This window comes from Trachemys scripta, chromosome 1, assembly GCF_013100865.1.
Source record: "Trachemys scripta elegans isolate TJP31775 chromosome 1, CAS_Tse_1.0, whole genome shotgun sequence".
Lineage (NCBI taxonomy): Eukaryota > Metazoa > Chordata > Testudines > Emydidae > Trachemys > Trachemys scripta.
Window position 1 is genome coordinate 111,199,909 of NC_048298.1, and position 22,488 is coordinate 111,222,396.

The 22,488-nt window shown below is 40.0% G+C and overlaps 1 protein-coding gene across 4 annotated transcripts in view; it reads right to left on the reverse strand.

Annotated features, from left to right (window-relative positions):
• Positions 1-22,488, reverse strand: part of EPS8 (epidermal growth factor receptor pathway substrate 8) — a 190,690-nt gene that overhangs the window by 157,525 nt on the left and 10,677 nt on the right. Inside the window, exon 2 of one of the 4 annotated variants that reach the window (XM_034781882.1) lies at positions 16,145-16,182. The exons of the other annotated variants lie outside the window; for them this stretch is intronic. The gene's annotated coding sequence lies outside the window, so the exon portion shown is untranslated. The remainder of the gene's footprint in view (positions 1-16,144; positions 16,183-22,488) is intronic. 4 annotated transcript variants of the gene reach the window in all.

Sequence of the window (22,488 nt, forward strand, 5' to 3'; positions counted from 1 at the left end):
CATGGTTAATGAAATAATACAGGTTGTAAGAAGAAGTGGCACAATAGGATATTGATACATCCTGAAGATAATACCTACATAATTTCCACCTGCATAAATCTTCTACACAGTCACAGGAGACGAGATAAAAAGGTTGTAGCCATCTTAATAATCCTATTGTCTCTCCACGCTCTTTAGGAAGTACTGATGGATTAAAAAGCAGATTCCCATGTGAAGGGCTTGTGCAAGACTGAGGGAGGGTATGTATGATGGAGGTAACTGTGACTGTGTTGAGAGGTGTCTTGTCAATTCATTCTTTAAGGAAGGTTTCCCTGGCATTGCTGTCATTCTCAGGCACACCAGCAGCAGCAGTCCCGAAAGAGTCCTTCAGATGGCAATGCCTTGGTGAACAGAAGCACTAGAATTCTATCCTCCAAGAAACCCTCTTCATCACATGTCCCTGGTCCCCCAGCCTCACTTACCCTCCAATATCTTCTGCACAGCCCAGACACCAACCCCCACCCAACCCCACACAAATGCAACTCCCTTTTCTAACAACTGGTTCACGGGAGTGGCCGCTAGCCTGTGTCGAACAGCAGCACAATCCTTGCTGTAGAGAGCTCTCACCTCTATAAATTTGCCTGTTCACCAGGAGAAAAAGCAGGTGTTGCACTTCAGCTCTTCAGGAGTGGAGCAGATGAACCGATGAGCATAGAGACAGCAAAACACAACAGTCATCCTTTTGTTTCTTTGTAATCATCATCAGTGGGAGTTTAGGAAGAGTCAGGCTGCATTTCGTCTGTAAACACCTACAGAAACTAGCTTTTCTCTCTGTAGCATAGAAGTAGCATGTTGAAAACTGACGAATATTAACGTACTGTAATCCTAGTCTGATTACCAACACTGAGAAAGATGTTCCAACCAGTCTTCCCACTGCACTCTGGGAAGTTCTCTGGTTGCTGTTCAGATACTGCTTCCCAGAAGATGATGAAAGCTATTTAAAACCAACTGCTGTTCATTATTGTTACAAAACATTTAAGTAGTGCAGCACATTTACATCATAATTCAAAAACAGATTTAAAAATTTCTTGTTTCACTGTTTAAGACAGAAAACATACAAAAGCAACCCTTCAGGAAAATAAGGATCTGGAAAAGGAGAAGGAAGAAAGGGATCAATTGCTTAAAAAGGTGGGTTTGGAAAAGAAATGTGAAGGAGGGGCAAGCTGCTAGATAGATGAGGAAAGGGAAACTATTAGGGCTATCGATTAATCAGCGTTAACTCACGCGATTAACTCAAAAATATTAATCACAATTAAAAACATTTATCACACTTTTCATCATGCTGGTAAACAATAAAATACCAATTGAAATTTAATAAATATTTTTGGATGTTTTTCTACATTTTCAAATATATTGATTTCAATTATAACACATAATACGAAGTGTACAGTGCTCACTTTATATTATTTTTATTACAAATATTTGCACTGTAAAAATGATAAACATAGTATTTTTTCATTTCACCTCATATAAGTACTGAAGTTCAATCTCTGTCGTGAAAGTGCAATTTACAAACGTAGATTTTTTGTTAGAAAACTGCACTCAAAAAACAAAACAATGTAAAACTTTAGAGCCTACAAGCCCACTCAGTCCTACTTCTTGTTCAACCAATTGCTAAGACAAACAAGTTTGTTTACCTTTATGGGAGATACTGCTGCCGGCTTCTTACAATGTCACCTGAAAGTGAGAAAAGGCGTTTGCATATCACTTTTGTAGTCGGCTTTGCAAGGTATTTATGTGCCAGATATGCTAAACATTCCTATGCCCCCTCATGCTTCCATGCTGATCATGCTTGTTAAAAAAATAATGCATTTATTTAATTTGTGACTCAACTCTATGGGGGAGAATTGTATGTCTCCTGGTCTGTTTTATCCACATTCTGCCATATATTTCATGTTATAGCAGTCTCGAATGATGACCCAGCACATGTTGTTCGTTTTAAGAACACTTTCGCAGCAGATTTGACAAAACACAAAGAAGGTACCGATGTGAGATTTCTAAAGATAGCTACAGCACTCAACCCAAGGTTTAAAAATCTGAAGTGCCTTCCAAAATCTGAGAGGGATGAGGTGTGGAGCATGCGTTCAGAAGTCTTAAAAGAGCAACACTCCGATGCAGAAACTACAGCACTGAACCACCAAAGAAGAAAATCAACCTTCTGCTGGTGGTATCTGACTCAGATGATGAAAATGAACATGCGTCGGTCCGCTCTGCTTTGGATCGTTATCAAGCAGAACCCGTCATCGACATGGGCACATGTCCTTTGGAAGAGTGGTTGAAGCATGAAGGGACATATGAATCTTTAACACATCTGACATGTAAATATCTTGCGATGCCAGCTACAACAATGCCATGCAAACGTCTGTTGTCACTTTCAGGTGACACTGTAAAAACGAGAAACAGGCAGCATTATCTCCTGCAAATGTAAACAAACTTGTACAGCCAATCGCTTAGACAAACAAGAAGTAGGACTGAGTGGACTTGTAGGCTCCAAAGTTTTACATTAACTACACTCAAAAAAAACATTTTTGTACATAATTCTACATTTGTCAGTTCAACTTTCATGATGAAGAGATTTCACTACAGTACTTGTATTAGGTGAATTAAAAACACAATTTCTTTTGTCTTTTACTGTGCAAATATTTGTAATTAAAAATAATAATATAAAGTGAGCACTGTACACTTTGTATTCTGTGTGGTAATTGAATCAATATATTTGAAAATGTAGAAAACATCCAAAAATATTTAAAGAATAATAGGATACCATTTATTTAACAGTGCAATTAATCGCACGATTAATCACGATTTTTTTAATTGCTTGATAGCCCCAGAAACTATTTCAGGCACGAGATGAATTACTGCAGATTTGTTTATCAGACTAGAAATTAAAACTGCATAAGTATCTGTGCTTAATAGTTTTGACCATGCCCTAGTTTGCTAACCTCAATGCAAAGTTATTTGACCACAGTGCTTAATCCTTGGAAGTCATGCAGATACAGCGATGATACAGGCGAGTCTCATCTTACGCGGGGGTTCCGTTGCACGGTTATCGTGTAAAGCGAAAACCATGTATAGTCAAAATTACATTGAGTTGAATGGTGGGCGGAATCGCCCGCACTACAGGTATAGTATTAAAATTGTTATTTTTCTCTTTTTGGGGGTTTTTGCCGACCCCATAAAGCTGAAATCGCGCATGTTAAATGTGCGTAAGATGTGACAGACCTGCATAGTTAAAACACAACCACTGCACCACAGTTGAAGCAAGTCATGAACCTTTACTCTACATCAAAGTAAAGAAAAATAGAGGTTGGCCTGCCCTTGAAAATGACTTCTTCAGGTACAAGTTCATGGGCTAGAGTAATGGGGTAGAAATTAAGCATTAACTCTACTTTCCTATATTTGCGGGGGGGGGGGGGGGGGGATTCCTAGCACATCATGGGCACCACAATAATAGAAATTATTTTAAGTATGTGTTATTGTTGCTACAAACTAACTTGTAGTCTCAGTAATTTAATCTTAGTAGCTGAAGAGTAGGTATTTTTATAGTGAGATAATCAAAAAGGTAATTCCAAACTGTATCAATACTTCTTTCATGAAATATTTATTTAAAGCAGAACGAGAAAGTGCAACATGACCTTTGAATCATCTAAATCTTTTATTAAACTCGTACATCAATTTTGTTACTCTGTTTTAGCCACTCAACCACATCAGTTCAGATTGTTTATGTTCAATAATAAAACAGTCATTTTTAATCAGTAGTTACTAATGTGTCCCAAAGAATCGAGTTTAATCACGTTATAAAATTATACGAACTTCACAGGGTCCAGATTTTCAGGTTATCTTCAGACTTTTTTAAAGAATATTTACGATCTTTGCTTGTAAAAGTATCCTGGATTAGAATAATTTAAATCTGATCGTGGACGGGATAGACTAGATTTAAGCAAGATAGCTCCCTAGAGTATGTTTTCCAGCACCTTGTCAATTCTAATGTTGAAGGTCAATGCAACAGAATTTCCGCTCTCAATCTAGGCAATCTGTTGTGTAACCCAATAGCTCCACTCACTTAAGAAAATCTGTGGCATAGTAGTCGATGTCTGATACATCCTGGATATTACAGTACCTCATCAACTTGTCTCTCTAGTATCCTGGGACCAACATGGCTACAACAGTACTGCAACCACCCATCATCATCATCATCATGTTTGACCGCTTTTATTAATGGGTTAGCAGAACTGAAAACATCCTAAAGCTTTGTTGCAGGTTAATACTGCTGCAGCAGGGGAAAAGGTATGTGTTATGGAGCTCACCTCAATGTAGTGGTGTGCTCTTTAGCAACAGGGGCATAATGGATCATTCCTTTCTTTTAAAGCATTAAGCCAGGCAAACTGCAGTGTTTAATATGACACGTATTGACCATATAAATCATACAGATTAAAAAGAGATTACAAAATCAAAAAAAAATACACTTTTACTTGCATTTATCACCATTTCCCTTTCTCTAGAGCAGTGGTTCTCAACCCACAGCCTGCAGGCTGCTTGCGGCCCAATCAGCACAGAGCTGCAGCCCATGTGACATCCTCAGGACCATACAACTAGTATGCTGTTCATCCATTGTTATCGATGAAGACCTCAACAACTCATTCTTTTGATGACCGGGCTCTGTGCGTCCAAAGATGACTGATCAGTCCGATTCGGGTGTGGAACGTCCTGTCACACGTCAGGCAGACATGTAATGGCACTGTCGATTTACTAGCAGCTCTGGACTTGCGCAGCTCACGCTTTTTTTCAGCCTCAGCAATACGCCTCACCTCAGAGGTATTACTGCCTGTGTGAATGAGGCTGCGCCATGCTGGACAGTTCAGTGCGAAGGTTTCACATGTGGCGGTGTTGATCTCAAAGGATTTCAAAGAGGTCTTCAGCGTGTCCTTGAACCGCTTCTTTTGTCCTCCATGGGAGCGCTTTCCCTGAGTGAGTTCTCCGTAGAAAAGCTGTTTAGGAATGTGTTCATCTGACATTCTCACAACATGTCCGGCCCACCTGGTCTGGGCTCTCATCAGCAATGCGTAAACTGATGTCAGACTGGCTCTAGTAAGGACATCAGTATCAGGCACTTTGTCCTGCCATCTGATCTTTAGAAGTCCGCACTCCTTAAGGAGAATATTTTTACAAAAAACAAACGTTTATTTATGGGAGTCCTGGGACAAGCTAAAGGACTAAAATGTGAACTAGCTATACTTCTCTGCAAACAATTAATAGAATACTAGCTAAATTCACAGTGAAAAGATTCTTTATTTTCAAAACCATTAATATGTATCTTTCTGTATAACAGATTACTCTGTGAAGTGAAGCATTGCTTAATCCATTACACTAAATATTGCCTCAGGATCTCAACCAATCATGAGATGGCAGGGCTACATGCCAATTTACTCCATTATCCCAGAAAAATTACATTTACCAGGATCTCTACATTCCAACCGTCTCTGTAAGAAATAAACTTAAATGCACATAGGACTGCCAACTTTGGTTGGATGAATTCCTGGAGATTTCATCACGACATAATCTTTAATTAAAGATTAATCTTTAATTCCTGGAGACTCCAGGACAATCCTGGAGGGTTGGCAACCGTAAATGCACATAGTCCCTCTTCAAGCACAGTAGTCAGTTGAAGACACAGGTAAAGTCTGCATAGCATATCTTATTTCAGAAAATACATTCGGTCTAGAGTGACCAAATACATGAATACTTGGCCTTAATAGCTAAATTTATTCATACAAAAAGTAATCATGTAAATATTTACTTAGTAGTGACCTGGCCAATTAGTTTCACCGGCTCACCTAGTATAAGTGGTGGCATTAAAACATTCCCTATGGTCAGCAAAGCAAACAGCAGCAGCATAGATTCTCTCCATGCAGCAAAGTTGGTCTTAAAGAAAATATATTTACAGACATTAGAATTTAAGTGGTTGACTCACAAGGGCCATTCTATGCAAGCATTGGGGGAGGGGGAGAGAATCTTTCATATTTGCACAACCAGTGGTGCGGCTTCACGGGTTTTGGCAATGGTGGGAGTGTTACTGAAAATGGGGGACAAAAAACACTGGATCACTGTGTTGTCATACCAAGGGCTGTGTTTTCTCTCCCATTCGTGCTCCACTGCTGTTTCTGACACCAGTGTTATGGAATTAAATGGAAATGCTATAAAACTTAAATGATATCTAGTTTCAAAAAAGTCTCTAGAGTGCAAAAATCTAATACAGAAAACTAGAATAAGCAGCACCAATTTCATTTTTCTGCTACTTTGTCTGCAAACTCCCCTCTTCGCCCACATGGGAAAATGAGCACACTGTATTTAATCATCAATTATCCTGTAGTTAGTAAAAATACTTTGCACAGATGTACTGTACTGAGGGAGATGTAACAGTTCTTGCCATTAAAAAATACAGGAACTGTTTGGCACTATCAATTGGTCCATGCAAATCTTGCCAGAAATAGCATGGGGAAAAAAATCAATCTGCAATTAGGAGACCAGAAACTGAAACCCCTATTCCCCACCCCAAATATACAATTTGGCATGTAGACAGAAACTGGCCACACACAACAGTTTGCAGATGGTGTTAAACCCTTTAGTTCAATTGTAAAAAAAAAAAAATCAATAATTCAATGCAGCTGGAAACTGTGATAAACTGAACCTGTTTTCCATGAAATAGGACAGGGATTGTCATTTACTCTGTACAGTGCTGTAGGGTCCCAAACTAACTGGCCCCCAGGTGTTACCACAATATTAATGTTGAATTATCATCTAAAATAAAACTAGCAACATCTTAAACACCTAAAACATAACAAAGGGAGACAGTAGTTGTCATGATCTTGTGCATGGAAGACACTAGCCTCTTTTAGATCACAGCTACATAATAAATGCAAAATGGAAGGAGGGAATTACTTTAATTAATCAGATGCAGTAGGAGGATTAATATATTTGGGTTATAACAACTTACTCCCTTCAATAAGATTTCTTCTTTCCCACCCCCACCCCTTTTTTTTTTTTCTTAAAGTAACCAGTTCGCTCCTTCTGTTTCTATTCAATTATTTGTGTGGAACTTGACAAAACAAAAGAAGAACTAATTTATCAGTTTCAGCCCACAGTAAAATGAGGCATGAGCCGACCGACAAGGCCTAACCTCCAGAGAGCAAGCTAGGAAGGGACCTTTAGCCATCAGATACTTAGGGACGGAGGTGATGCCACCTGTCAGTACCTAGGGAAGGAAGTGATACCATGAAATGGCACTAGGGTGACCAGATGTCCCAATTTTATAGGGACAGTCCGGATTTTTTGGGTCTTTTTCTTATATTACCTATTACCCCTCACCCCGTCCTGATTTTTCACATTTGCTGTCTGGTCATCTTAAATGGCACAGAACAGCAGGAGGGAGACAGAGGATCTGCAGCTAGCTGTTTTTTGTTTTTTTGTGGGGGGGCGAGGGAGGGGTTGAGAGGCACAATAGAGAAGGAAGTGCCTTCCCCTCAAACAGCAGCTAGACTTTTCCCAGATGTTACCTCCTTATCCTCCTAGCTGTAGTTCTTTAGAACCCTGGCTCAGCTATTTACTTGCTGAAGGCTACAGCGTGCGGTTCTGACTTCCTCCTCTCCTACATGGGCATCTGGTGTAGGAAGAAAAAAAAAAAAAACTGCTGGGGAGTTGCATGATTCTCCACTAAGGAAAGGAAGAGCTGAGCAAGATCTTACTGCTCAAAGCCAGCCTCAGTGGCAAAACCTGGCAGCAATCCAAGATCCGCTCATAAGTGAGGAAAAAAATTCCCCCATTCCCATACAGCTCTTCAGAGGCAGCTGCAACTCGCTCAGGATAAACTCCCTTCCCAAGTGGTCAGACTTTAAGGGTTAACTCTCTCCCACTGCTACTTCCCTGGAGGAGGAGAGAAGAAACTGGTCTCTTTCCAGGGGCATAGTCACAGCCTGGTACTTGATACTGCTTTGAGGAGTTAGTCAGATGTCAAAGCTGTGGCTCCACTCCCTGATTCAACCAGAAAGTGGAGGGAAGGGTTGTATGTTGGGGAACGAGGGGTGGAGTAAATTATTGTTTCAATACACCTAACTGGGCATTTCTTCTAGTTAGTATTTAAAATATTTTACAGTTTTAATGCAATTAGAAGAGAGCTCCCCACGCTTTAAAGGAACTGGAAAGCTAGATGCAATATGCCTGCCTAACGCAAGTCCCAAGTGGAAAATGTTACGATGATTGACAGCACAACTTTCCTTTTAGGGCCTCCTGAGCACTATGTTGCTTTAACTGTGAGAGCAAGAGGTACAGAAGGGCATGAACATGACATTGCTCACCTAGGCTTTATTTTACAGGTACTTGGGTCAAAGCTATTAAATCTGGGTGAAGCAGGGAAGTGCTTCCTACTCATGGACCCCTCTTTCTGTGGGTCAGGAAAGGACTCAGCACAGAGAAGCATTCAAAAAAGCAAGGCTCTCAGCCAACTGGTCAGGCTGTCGCCTCTGCCATCATGGAGTAAAGGAGACTTTCCACCGGAAGGGTAAGCCAAGCCTGTGATGCTGCGTTTCTCTGTTGGACAAAACCAGAGCCCTACTTAACGTTTTTTTCCCCCTCAACCACCAATCATATCACATTTAATTTACTATCAATACTTATGTAGATTAATTACCTGCAGCAATGCAACCGTGGGTTGTGCTCTTAGCAGATCTCCAGCTAAAGCAAGATCAGATCTGGTCAATATGGGACAAGAGACCTCCAAGGAAAGCCCGGGATACTGTATGAAAATCAGCACTGGTGTTTTAATCAGTGACCCTTTTCTGTTTGTGTCTGAGTCAATGTACTGTGACGGTGAAATGCACTGAGCTACAGAAGGTGCTATCTTTTGGAAATGATTTAAGTGAACCCCTGGCCACTTGCTATCATTTAGATTTGGGGTCGGGGAGTGAAGTACAGGTGCCCCAACCAAACTTCACCTAGGACATTTACATTCAGCCTTTTAAAAATTCCTCGTTCATTTTCTAGTTGATGCAGCATTTTCAATCACTTCCCATCCAAAACTGATGCGTAAGGCTTCTGTGATCTGTTCAGAGCCAATTCATTCCACTGACGGAGGAAACTGATTTGTAGGTGTGTATGTCTATAAAGAGTTTTAGTATCCATTGGGATGAAAGGAGCTATATAAACGCAAGAGATTAGTGTTATCGCTGCAAACAGGAAAAAAAAAGCTGTGCAAACTATGACCAAATGACTGAGGTTTAAAAAAATAATCTTCCTGGAAAAGGAAAAACCTGGTTAATTTTAAGACCCTCTAAAATTCCCTATTCCTCCTAGAAGATCCATCTGTCAAGACAGGAACAGACAGCTTCTGAACTGGGTGGATCAGAGGTTAGCAGGATTATAATTTTACTTTAAAAAGGTACATAGTTAAACAGATGGTAGCAGCTCTTAAATTCATTATCAAAAGGAGTAAATGTATTGCAGGGAGACAGTGCAGTTCCCACAATGATCCATTAATAACCTCAAGCTTGACCCAGCAATTGCTATCTCCTTTAGAGATAAAAAGGGTAGGTCACTATCTGATTCTTTCCTAGCTGTCATCGTTTCAAACCAGAGCATTACATTATTGCTGAGGTTTGATCTCTGTGTTCTAAGGGTCTAACAAGTATCAGATCATAACTCAAATAATAGCAAATCGACAAGACAGAGGAATTTCAGAGTGTATGCTCTCCAACTATAGGCAACAAGACCATGTGCTAATTTAGGAATGAAGTGTCATCAACAGCTTTGAGTATTATAGCTTTTGTCAGATCAGTTTCACAGCCTTAAACATATTAACAATTCAGTTCAACTCACTACTCTCACTGCCTTGACCATTACAGACCAGCCAAAATGTTCCCACTCACATTGAAGAAGGAGCTCTGGGCTTGCACTTATGTATTTTAGAAAAAAAAAATCTTGGCTCAAGGAATGCATTAAGATAAATATAAAAAAGTGGAAGTATAACTAACTGCCAAACACCAGACATGCTTCTGCATATTGCAGCCTTCCAGATGGCATCTCCTTTCATGGCAAATATAAAATTTCAGCTAGACAGTGAACTCTATGAAGTAAAAAAAATCTCCATTACTTTCTCTCATTCTCATCTTAACGCCCTTTTCCATTCACCGTATTATTTATTTGTGTTACAGTGGTGCCCATGGGTCCTAATTGGGATCAGAGCTCCAATGTGCCAGGTGCTGTACAAATGCACTGGAACACATGGTCCTTGCCCTGAACAGCTTACAGCTAAAGGTCTATGTTTTAAAGAATGGATTTTGGGTGCCTCCGATTTGTGTCCCAAACATCAAGATACCTTGAGAGAACTGAACACTCACCCTCTGAAAATCAGACTTGTTTGATGTGTCTCAAGTTAGCTATCTCAAAACTGGCACTGAAAATCACTAGTCACTCTTGAAAATGTAGGCTTAATTCCTTCTATAACATACCCTCCATCTGGAACTGCCTATTCTTTGTGTCCACTCACTCAATTCAAATCTGTCTTTCCTGAAATCCAAAACAGGTAAATAATGCCACCAGCCCTTTTTAAACAGATTTAAATAACTTCTAAGCAAGGCACTGAGTACCCTTTGAATCTGGCCCTAAATTAAAGTCATTTTACAGCCTCCCAAATATTGTCTATTTAGACTGTAAATTACTCATGGACTATGTCTGCTTTTGATGTTGATAAGAACAAGGTACACTATCTGTGCTCAAATAAAAAATGGAAATTAATGGAGAAAATATACATTGCTTAATGCTAAAACTGAATAATGAGGCCCTAATTGTTTTTTAAAAAAGTATAGTAGCAAAAACTAAACCACCAACATAATGATGTTGCCTTCATTTTAAAATGCATATCTTAAAATGTTGATTTTTAGTTTAACTGAGATTTTATACTGTATGCCAAATGATTAGGGGAAAAAAAAAATGTTTTCAGACAAGTTATGAGCCAAAGGTGGAGGGGGGAAAAGGGTATATTGCAAAAACGGTTACACTTATGTGATTTCATAGCAGCATGGAATGTTCCAGAGAATCAAGATGATAACACAACAGGAACAGTTACAACATGCTGTCACCCACCTGAATCTAGCTAATCTTTGTAGAGATACCCATTTCTGCGCATATGAAAAAGGCTAAATTGATAAGACATATTGATTTTTCTCTTAAAAAAACAAAAAAACATTTTTAAAGCTGTTAACACTTTGTGTTGAGCACTCCATTCATCATTAAGATAATGATCTTTAAAAGGCCAATTCCATGTGAGGTGTGCCCTGAATTTGAGAACTGCAGCACAGCACATCTCTCAAGGCTTAGCCTTGATCATTTGGACAGTTAGAGATTACACTCACCAATTTCAATCCACTTGAGACCACAAGCTGAATCTGGGCACTTTAAATGAAAAGCCATATCCATTTCTAGTACTGATAAGTTTAAATTAGTAATGACAGCGTCTAGTCATATGGAAGCATGGGGATGTGGATAAAGGAGACTGACATTCAAGCCCGCCTTTCTCAAAACTGCTGTTAGTTTATTCAACAGAAAATACATAAATGAACTGGCTAGAAAAAAAACCAACAACTCCACTTAGCTCAAGGACTTTGGTCTCATACTGTATGACTACACTACACTACACTACACCTGACTTAAGTCTGACCCTAAGCCCCTCTTCCATCCACACACAAATCAGTCTGACTCGGGTCAGTAAGCACTTGGGTTCCTAGGACCCTGCTAGGGAGGTTAGTCTGAGTCCAAGTCCTAGGTCCAAGCCTTGTCATTTTGCTGTGTGGATGCAGCTCGTGTAGCGGACCCGAGCCAGAAGGTCTGTGTAGTGCAATGTGAATGCATTAGCATGACTGAAACACCCAGATCCCGCAACTGTAAACCCAGGTTAACGATACAATGTGGACACAAGCACAGACTTGGAAACACCAAGTCTACAAACCTGGGTCCTAAAGACCATCGGGCCCCAACACGAGTGAGATCTCCAGGCACTACCACAATATAAATGTTAAATACTAACACTAACAGGTTCCCTGGAGTGGAGACCATGAAAAACAAAATGTTTTAGTGTGTGCGTCTGCGCAGGGGAAGGCGGGGGGGGGGGGGGGGGGGGGTGGTGGTGGAAGGGAATTAGTGATTAACTTTCAATGTTAGATTGCATTCTCAAGGGTAATAACTATCTTCACAAGGATCAGGGCTAGAATACACAAACAGAAAGAAAACACACTAGCTGCCAAAATCAAGGGGGCAGAACAGGGAGCCCTGAAAACTCTCTCTGCTCCCACCAATCATATACCGCAATGTGTATACGGATGGATTCTGCTACATTACCACAAGTCTGTCCTAGCCTATGTGCCCCTTCACCCACAACATTTCCCATTTTTTAAATCTTACATCAGTTACAACAGAACTAATCCAGCCACAAACACCTCCTCTTCGATCCTATTACTGAAAACACGAGGGCCAATTCCTAATCCCCTTCAGGTCAGCTGGACTTTTGCAATTGACTTCAATGGGACTGATGTTTAGCTCCATGATACCTGTACCAGTGTTTAATTCTATTTTAAGACAACATTCAACAGTAACACCAAACATGACCTATTGAGTTTCATTAATTAGCTTTTGGAATTCTAAGTATCCAACCTTGCATGCTTTTATGCAAAGATGTAAAGTGATACATTCAGATCTCAGCTGTCTATAAAGCGTACAGCTCAGAAACCACAAAGAGGCTAATCCCCAAATTTAATTTGGCAGCATACAATAATTTTATAGCGTGTATTACTTGTCTGTAAGCACTAGTATCTTCTAAATTTCTAATCGTCCCCTGGTTTCTGTGGAATTGAATGCAGTAAAATCAACAGCAACCCATTTGAACTGAAATGTGAGTGTATTTTCAGTTTCTCTTTCATACATCATCTAAAGAAGATGGGAAGCATTTTAAGAATTCGTAGTACTTTATACCCCCTGGTCATGTAAGAATTACTCTGTCTCATTGTCAGAAACCACCGATGAATATAAAGTGCAAGAGAGGGAGACTGCTAGTAGGTAGTTTAAGCCCCAGATTTTACAAAAATGTAACCTTAGTAGAAATGTTTTCATGCTTTTTTTGTTTTATTTAAAGAAAAACAGGTTGGTTGCTTGACTCCAAACATTGCTCTGTGGTGTTTGCAACTCAAACACTGCAGATATCGGTCTGTTTCTTATGTCCACACAATCAAAAGCCATCCTTAACAAGGGCAATGGTGGGGGATGGGGAGGAATAGCATAAATGGTGAAAAATATGTTTTTTAAAGTTACTTTAATCTTAATATAATCCAAGGTTCTATTAATAAATAAAACAAGGTTGGGGTTTATTTGTTTGGGTTTTTGTTGTTGTTTTGGACATAAAATTTTAGGCCCCAATCCCACAGATCTCTCTGCATGTGCTTAGCGCTAAGCACATTAGTCCCATTGACTTCAATTGAACAATGCGAGTAAAATTAAACACTGTAAACACCCATGTGCTTAATCCTAACAGTGGTCCTTTAAATAACAAAATTTACTTCAACACCATGCTTTGCCATTGTATAATAATGGTCATTTCCAACAAGACAGAAGATTATGTCCAATCACATATGGTCAGAGTCAGGCTCTCAAAGACAGGATACCAGTAACCACATTCTTTTAGTAAGCAATATTTCTGCTTCGCTACCATGGGGGGGGGGGGAGGGGGAGAGAATCTCTGAACTCCCTCCTAAGAGGCACAAACATTCTAATATGAATTTAGCTATATTAGAAGCTACATAATCTGGACTGCACATCACATTAACTGCACCATTGTTAAGAACACATTAACTGCACAGGAAACGTGTATATCACTAGATTTGTTTTCCCAGTGAGGAAACACACACCAGGAGAGACCCAAAAGATAACTGCAGGAAACTTGAAAAACTGATTCATACTGAATTGATTGAATTATTTTCCTGAAAAAGAAGAGAGAGAAAAAGCTATGAAGGCAAAAAGCTCTGGAATTTTATTTTTTTCTGAGCACTGATCCAGGGAGTTTCCAGGAGGAAAATTTGTTCAAACAAATAGCAGAGATGGACTGAGAATACTAGTTAAATAAGCTCTCAGATCAGCAAGCACAAACCATCCTCCTAATCTTCAAACATGCAACATTTGAAATTTGTTAGTCTCTGAGGTGCCACAAGTACTTCTGTTCTTCTTTTAACATTTGAAAGGTCATTTGCATCCTGGGAAGGAAAATGCATTGGCCCGTATTATTCTATGCAGGAATAAACACTGCCCTAGAGCATTCCCTCAGCCTAGGAAGTGTAGAATGGACCCCTCCATGGGCAGATCTCCCTGCCTATGAGGAAGGTGTGTGCATACAGGCAGGGAGGGGAGAGTACCACTTGTATCAGCACTATGTCCTCTCCCTTACACCCCAAAAGTCGTCCCTCCACCAAAGCTTTGTGAGGGAAAGGTCCCTGGGGTTTTGAGGCTAAGTAGGGACTGGACACTCTGTGGCATATCCATACACCACCTGTGGACATCCAAGCTGCTATACTGTTGGAAGCAGCATCAATTCCCTGAGTCTTGTTTGTAGCTGCTACTGAGACATCACAGGGGACACCTAACCAAGTGCAAAAAAGCTCGTGTTTCATCTGGCTTTAGCAGATGATGCCTCTATGCCTCTGCCCCCTCCCACAGCCTCAGAGTCCATGAGGTCGGGAGGTCTCCAAACTACTAAATGATTCTCTCCTGGAGTCCCTGCCTCTCCAGCCCTTTTCATGGGTCTCTCCTGTGGCAGGAGTGATCTGACTCAGCACTAGTTTGCACTTAGCTTTTTTTCCAACCAAGGACCTTAAAGCACTTTACAAACTACTTCAGCCTCAGAACATCTGGCGAGATAGTGAAGCACAGACACACCCATTCTCAGTCTACCCCTTTGGATAAGTGATCTGTCCAAATTCATACAGTGAGTCGGGGCAGAGATAGAAGAGAACCCAGGATCCATAACTCCCAACCCCTCTACTCTCACCTGCTTTGATACTCCAAAGGGCATACAGGCTAAAGTCTGTGTGTCTGGACACAGCACACAGAACATTTTCTATGCTAATGAACAAAATAGCAGCAGGCAACATTGCCTCTCAGTGGGCCTACTTCTTTTCACAATAGTCAAACCCCTGAATCACCTAGACTTCACCAGTGCTTCTACTGAAAGTCTAACCTAGTGTGCCCAGAACACCAGAACAGTGAAAAGACGCAGGTGGGATAAAAGCAGTCCATTCTCCATTACAGGAAATAGGGAGAGAAGTGAAGAGGAGGAGAGGAAGAGACATCATCTGAACCACACTTATCTTGTTTTATATTTTTCAACATTGGCAAAAATTTTACTCTTTGGTGTATTTACCTTATTCCTATTTAATTAATATTGTCCCAACGAGCAACTGAAGTGTACCCAGCCAAATCTGACATATCTATACAAGTGTATCAATCACCTGTTTGGGTGTTTAACTGTTGAAACTTGCAGAGAAATTGAAACTTTAAGGCACAAATTTTTAACAATGAGCATGATTAACCACTGGAACCATCTCCTGATATCATCAAATCAAGATGGATGCCTTTCAGGAAGATATGCTAGTCAAACACAAATGATTGGGCTCATTGTAGGGGTAAATGGGAAAAAAAGCCCACACCGTTTTATGCAGGAGGTCATTCTGGCCTTACAATCTATGAAAGCTCTTTCACTGTTTTAAAAATAAACACTGTATTTAAATAATAAAGTTCTGTTTAACTTGCGCATTCATTACCTAGTACAACAGAGGTGTTATCATAATACAAATATTAAATAAGAAACCAAAAGAGAATTGTAGGTTCGAGTTATTCTATCCTTTTGTTTTTTTTGTCTGTCTGAGCAAGAAGTTATATACCTTATGCTCTGCACTAACCAGGTGCATAGTTAAAGGGGAAAAAAGGCACAGCCTGGAGTCTGAATTTCCCTATTTTTCCCTACAGTCTCCAAACTTTAAACACTTAATTCAAAGCCTATTAAATGTACAAGACTTACCGCTGTGTATGAGGAGGAAGGGAATACGGTTTACAGACCTGCCATGACAAAACAGAGTGCAGTTTTAGAGCACGTCAATACAAGGCTAGGAGAGAGAGCCTGTCACACAAGCACTAGAAAACACCTTTCCGCCTACTGACTGGCTGATCACATGGCCACAGCTCAGACAGGGATCTGCATTCATTAAGGGGCTCAGTACATACATTATCCTTTTGTTACACTCCCAAATGCAAAGCCTAAAGAGACAGTAGAGGAAAGAATTGTCACATCAGAGGCAGCAGTTTCTCCTCAGATTCACCATTCCTTTGCTCGCCAGATAGATGCATACAGTCCAGCTCAGCAGACCCTCACTAATTCATATGAACAACTGGGAGGCCCACTGCAAATTACTTAATTTTGCAAGTTAGTGAATAAATGAACAATAAAAATGGCCTTATTTTCCTCATTCATTTCAACGCTGGCCATTTCATTTTATTTATGATTATACCTCATAACATACCAGCAAATATACTGTAGTATTTCCTGTAAAAATAATTATCTTCTAGTAATGCAAGACCTTGCTACAGCACTCCATTAATTCTTTGAAAGATGGGGAGAGATCCAATATTTTGTGCAAATGAGGGATTATCTGGGTTCCATCACACACACTACTTTAAAATTAGGCCCTTAGTATATGCAATGAATCAACATGAGTCTCTTATTAAAAAAAACTGCATTTCATATTATACTTTGATATGAGGGACCCTTTGCACTTCGAAAGTTAGTTGTTGTCATGGAGCATAACATATAGAAATACAGCAAGAACACTAATATTCCTATCAATCTGAGCTACTACATGCTAGGAAAAAGAACCACCAGTCTTAAATAACTCTCAAAAAGCTACTGTTTGTTTATTTTTATTAACCCTGGTATAAGTGAAAGGTCACTAGTTCCTCACAGGAAAAAGAACAACTTACTGAATCACAGAAGCCTAAATGTCACCACTTAACATACGTTAACATGCTTCAAAGGCCATGCTAGCCGTGTTTCAAACCTCTCTGCATTCAACTCCCAGTTCTAACTAGGGTGGATTATAAAGATGCATAAGTGTATCACATCACACACCTCTATGTTCTTAGCTATTTTGATTTGGAAGTCAAATGGACTTCGCAGCTGTACAACCCATGCTTGATTTTAAAGGGACCTGCAAAAGAAAAAATAAATAGGTGTGTACGTTGTTTTGCTGCTTAATGACATTCAAAGGTGGCCTAAAAGTTTGTTTATATGAAGCAAAATAGGGATCAGAACTAATACTTTTTTTCCCCCGTTACAAGTCAGCTTTCACAGAGATAGGATATCCCACCGTTCAGGCAATATAGGTTCAATCATGACTCCTGCAATCTACTAAAACACTAATCATTTGCCTATCTGTCAAAAGCACACCACAATGTAGGCCTGATCCAATGCCCATTGAAATCAGTGGAAAGACTCCTATTGATGTCAATGAGCTATGGATCAGGTATTAAAATACAGTTAGTAACTGATCACTTGCTACAGTTACTCTCTAGTGACATGGGCTATTAAATGGGGGGGGAGGGAGAGAGTACAATATTAGTTACTGGACATTCCTAACATAACACCCATATGAAAATCAAGATCTCATAAATTGGCAATTAAGAACGTTGGAACAGGTTACCCAAAGTGTTCTGTTATTCAAAACCATTATATGCCAACCATAATATTTACAACCAATGAAAGAGATCCACAAATCTCCCTCAAAGCCAAAATATTTTATGATCATTAATCCATTCCTAATATTCCAACAGAATAATATTGTAAAGTCTTGTAAAGTGACTGGATGATCTTTTTCCCTATCAAATCCTCAGGATATATTTGTAAAAACAGATTAACCAAATTGTTCCTTTTGCTGTAATTACCTCATTCCCTCTTGTTCCCTTAGCATTCTTGAACAGAGATGGCTTGGGGAGACTGCAAGTAATTTGCCAGAGTTCCACCACATTTTTATTCCTTTTAGTTTCAAATGTCACTGTTCCAATAGCACTGTTCAAAGCTGATAGCAAAGGAAAGGTTTTCTACATGAGCAAGAACTGCTAATCCAACCAATATTTCTGTAGCCTCAGGCTAGTTCTTTTTCTCTCTTATTTCACTACTTAAAAAAAAAAAAAAAAAAAATGGGATAGGAGGGGCCCACAATCTACCTTCAAGCCCATTGGAATCAATCTTCCTTTCTCTTCCTTGCAATTTGGAAATCAGAGGCTTAAAGACAGTGTTCCCATCCTCCTTTTACAAGTTGTTTACATGTGATAAGAACTAGGATGTTAATAAAAATAGCTCAGCACCAAATCATGGATATTTCACAAATGCAAATCTAAAAAAACCCAAAGCCTAATATTTATGGATTACCATGTCTCTTTCCCCACATTTCCAACCACAGACTAACATTTCCAAAAAGGAAAAATAAACGTAGGGAAATAGCAAACATCCATCTCTTACATATCAATGTCATGAACACAACTGCCAGTGGCTGGCTTCCAATAAATTTTCACACTGGATGGCTATGACATTTCAGGGTGCAATCCAGACATTAAGGAGGTTGTGTCACCCCTGCCCTGCAACCTTGGGTGCCTTACACTGCCTTGCTGCTGTAGCTGCCACCTGGGTCATTCACAAACAGCCTTCCAGCATGCCACTCACATCCCGAGTGTCTGTGTATAACTGCAGCCTGCCAGCAGCACTCCAGTCACACTTGGGATTCCACCAGCCTTGGTTACACATGCAGGGTGACCCCAACACACTTCCTATCCTGGATTTTCCCCAAAAAATGTGTATTCTGTATTGCATTACCAGCTCTCAGATAATAACGGTCCATTATCCCTATAAGGGAACAATATACAACAACTTGCCATCCTAAATGGACTTACCCACACAGTTCACAACACTGGATTAATTTTGCTTAAAGAACAAAAAAAGGTTTATTTAACTACAAAGATGTAGATTTTAAATGAGTACAAATAATAATACATTAAAGTCAGAAATGGTTACAAGATAAAACACTTCCTAGTACTAAAACTTTACAAGCTAGGCTTTGTCCAAGGTAAAATTCTTACCACATGCTTCCAACAGCCATAGTGACCAATCTTCAAATCACCCCTAAAGTCATAGAGCTGGATTCTTTTGTCTTCTTAGGTTCAAGAGAGATGGATAGGAGAGACAACTTGGGGTGTTTTTGCCCCTCACTTTTATGGTTCAGTCCCCCTTTGAAATGCATCTTCCAGAGGGTGGCTCCCTAGATAAAGTTCTTTCCAGCTGAGAGCAAGGAGACATGATGTCTAGTGGGGGGTTGCTAAATTGTTTGCTTAAGCTGCAGATCTGTTTGTTTCTGCTCCCTTTCCTTGCCCAAGAATGGCCACTTGATAGGTAATGGCCCAACTTTGATGATACCTGGCCAAGTATCAGCTTGTCCTTTTTCTTTGAAAAACAGGTTTATCCACTCCCCAGACCTGTCTGGCAAACACACTTCAGTCATGATTTCAGCTCATGTTCAGAACTTCACTTATAATGTTGTTACATACGTGTTACCATGATATTATTGTCCACAGAGTTATTAGTTTTCAAATGATACCTTCCAAGGCATATTCTGCACAAAGATTATTACTAACAAGTGTAAGGTAGGAATACAGGAGTGTATTCTGTCACAGTGGCATAGCCCACATCCCATTTAATACTGTGCATTGCTGATATTGTAGATGCTCCAAAAAAGGATTTTTTAATATTGCAATTGTGGAGTTCTAGTACTTTTGAAGCCAGTTAGGTAATTCACAATGATTAGGTAACAGAGGACAGCTTTGCTCATCTCCCCTGTCCTCAGTATAGTCTTGACCAGCACTTTTACTACCATCCTGAATGCCTCTTTTGTTTCTCTGTGATGGGGGCACTAGATTCAGTGTACTAGGATGATGTCAGAGCATGCAGAAAGAGCGCTACGTTGCATGAAAAAGACACTAACTTGATAGAAAGAGAAAATATCTATCCCAACTGCTACAAGACCAATGGGGTGGGCTATCTATCTTGTTCAATATTTGTAAGGCTCATTTCCCAAATGAAGCAATGGCAAGGCAGAAACTCTTAGGAGTCTAATAACCAGGAAAGCCAGTCAACACAGAACAAGTATAATGCTGCCATTAGCATTGGAACTTTCATTGCGCCAATTAGGATGAACCAGCTGCTAGTAAAAATAATACTTCACATTTATGTAGTGCTTTACATCTTCAAAAGGCTGTACAAGCATTTGCTTAAATAATCACCACAAAACTGCTGAGATGGAGGTACCTGTTTTACAAATGGGAAAACAGAGGCGGAAGTGAAACATCTGTTACCAAGGCCAATGACTTCATTTATACTGTAAGCTCTTTGGGGCTGGGACCATCTTTGTGTTCTGTGATTGTAGAGCACTAGCACAATGGGGACCTGGTCCAGGACTGTAGGTCATAAGTCCTAACAACAACATGGATAATAAGAACATCCAGAGTTACAAAACCTCCAGAGTTTAATAGGTGCATTAGCACCTCCCTCTGACCAATAGGGATTAAATAGAAGATTTCCCAATGAGCAGGTTATTCCATAACTGCCTACTGCTCTGAAGATTCTGGCACTGTCAGAGACAAGATACTGGACTAGAGGGACCAGCATGTCAAGTCCTACTTGCAGGAGAATTGAGCACCTCTGAAAACTCTGGCTATAAAAGACTTGCACCAGACCACAAAGTGTGTCAATCTCCCCAGGAGCAACTTGCTCCCAGTTTCTTGTTCAGATACCACCACTCGGTACTGAAGGAGGGATGTTTTCATCTGCTCCTAACTCCCAGACCATTCTTTATCCCTAGACACAGAGAGAGGAAGAGATAAAAATTACACCAATAGTATGAGAACATAGGAAGGATTGTGGATCTGTAAATAATGATACAAGCAGAGGAGAGGAATTAGGAGCACAGATAAAAAAGGTCCATTGTGGCAAGATTAAGCTAGAGCTGATGATGGGACATCCAAGAGGAGAAAAAAGTGTAAAATTACATAACTAAGCTAGTAGGACCCAAATTCTGCCTTTGGATGAACTTATAAAACTGCAGTTAAGGCCAATGGAATGCTCGCACTAATTTGTGAAGCTGCAAATTATTTTAGAGGCACATAAATATATGACTGACTTCTCCATTTATTAAAAGGCCAGGGGATCATCAAGCTCTCTTCAAATACACCTTGATATGAAAAAAACAAACAAACCCAAAACCACGGTATGACTAGATTTCACAGCAAGAACTCAATTTATCATCATCATTCATAACACTACAAAACTACACTGGGTAGCTGAAAAAACAAGATGAACGTTCCACTGTAGTACAAAGGTTTCTAATACATAAACCATATGTAATACAGTCATTTATCTGAATCCAGATCTTTCCCATATCAGATGTCACTTAGGGCATGCACCAGGCTCCACCAGCCCTGTCTAATCTGGGCCTCTCATAGAGGACATGCAAAGTTGTTATATTTCATAACTTTTCCCTCTCTGTAATGTTCAACAGAGGGATTCTTTCAGCTGGCTCCTTGCGTGTGTTCCTCCGGCTGCCCAATAGCACGCCTGCCATAGCAGATATTCTGGCTTCATTCTGAACACGTCCCCAATATTTCCATCTTCTTTTCTGGATAACTTTAGAGATTAGAGTTGCTAAACTCTCCAATGAATCTCAGCTCTCGTAAATTCAAACCATTGAATGCCTACTTTTTCTACATTTGCTCCAAAATATTCATGAAATAAATTGTGATTTTCCAAGGGGCTTGAAGGAGTGAGGCACCTAACTCCCTCAAGTGTCTTTGAAAATCCCAGCCTATAAATTAGACAAAGCACAACACACTCCCTCAAGAATAATTAGGCCAGATTCAATTTTAAGACGACTGCTCTGGAAAGTGTCCGAGATTTGGCTGTAAGGATGAAGTAAGGATGAAGGCATCCCAAGAGCACCGCCAAAGGGGTGCCAGGGCTCAAGCACTTACATTCCGGGCCTCAAGCAACTTTTTTACAATCATAACTGACGCAGCAAACCCAGAGGTGCCTTCAGCTTTGGCACAAATCAAACACTGAGCAGAACTCACTGTGATAGGGAGAGAGAGAGAGAGAGGAGGCAAAACTCTAGAACAAGATGTCAAGAGTCTGACTCCACTAGCAAAAAAAAAAGTTCTGAACATTTGTGAGATGAGCACTGCAGAAGGCTGGAATAATACTAGTTCTCTCTTCCACACAGGGAAGAAAGAACAAACCCTTTAACCAGAGTTCATATATTTCAGGCAGAA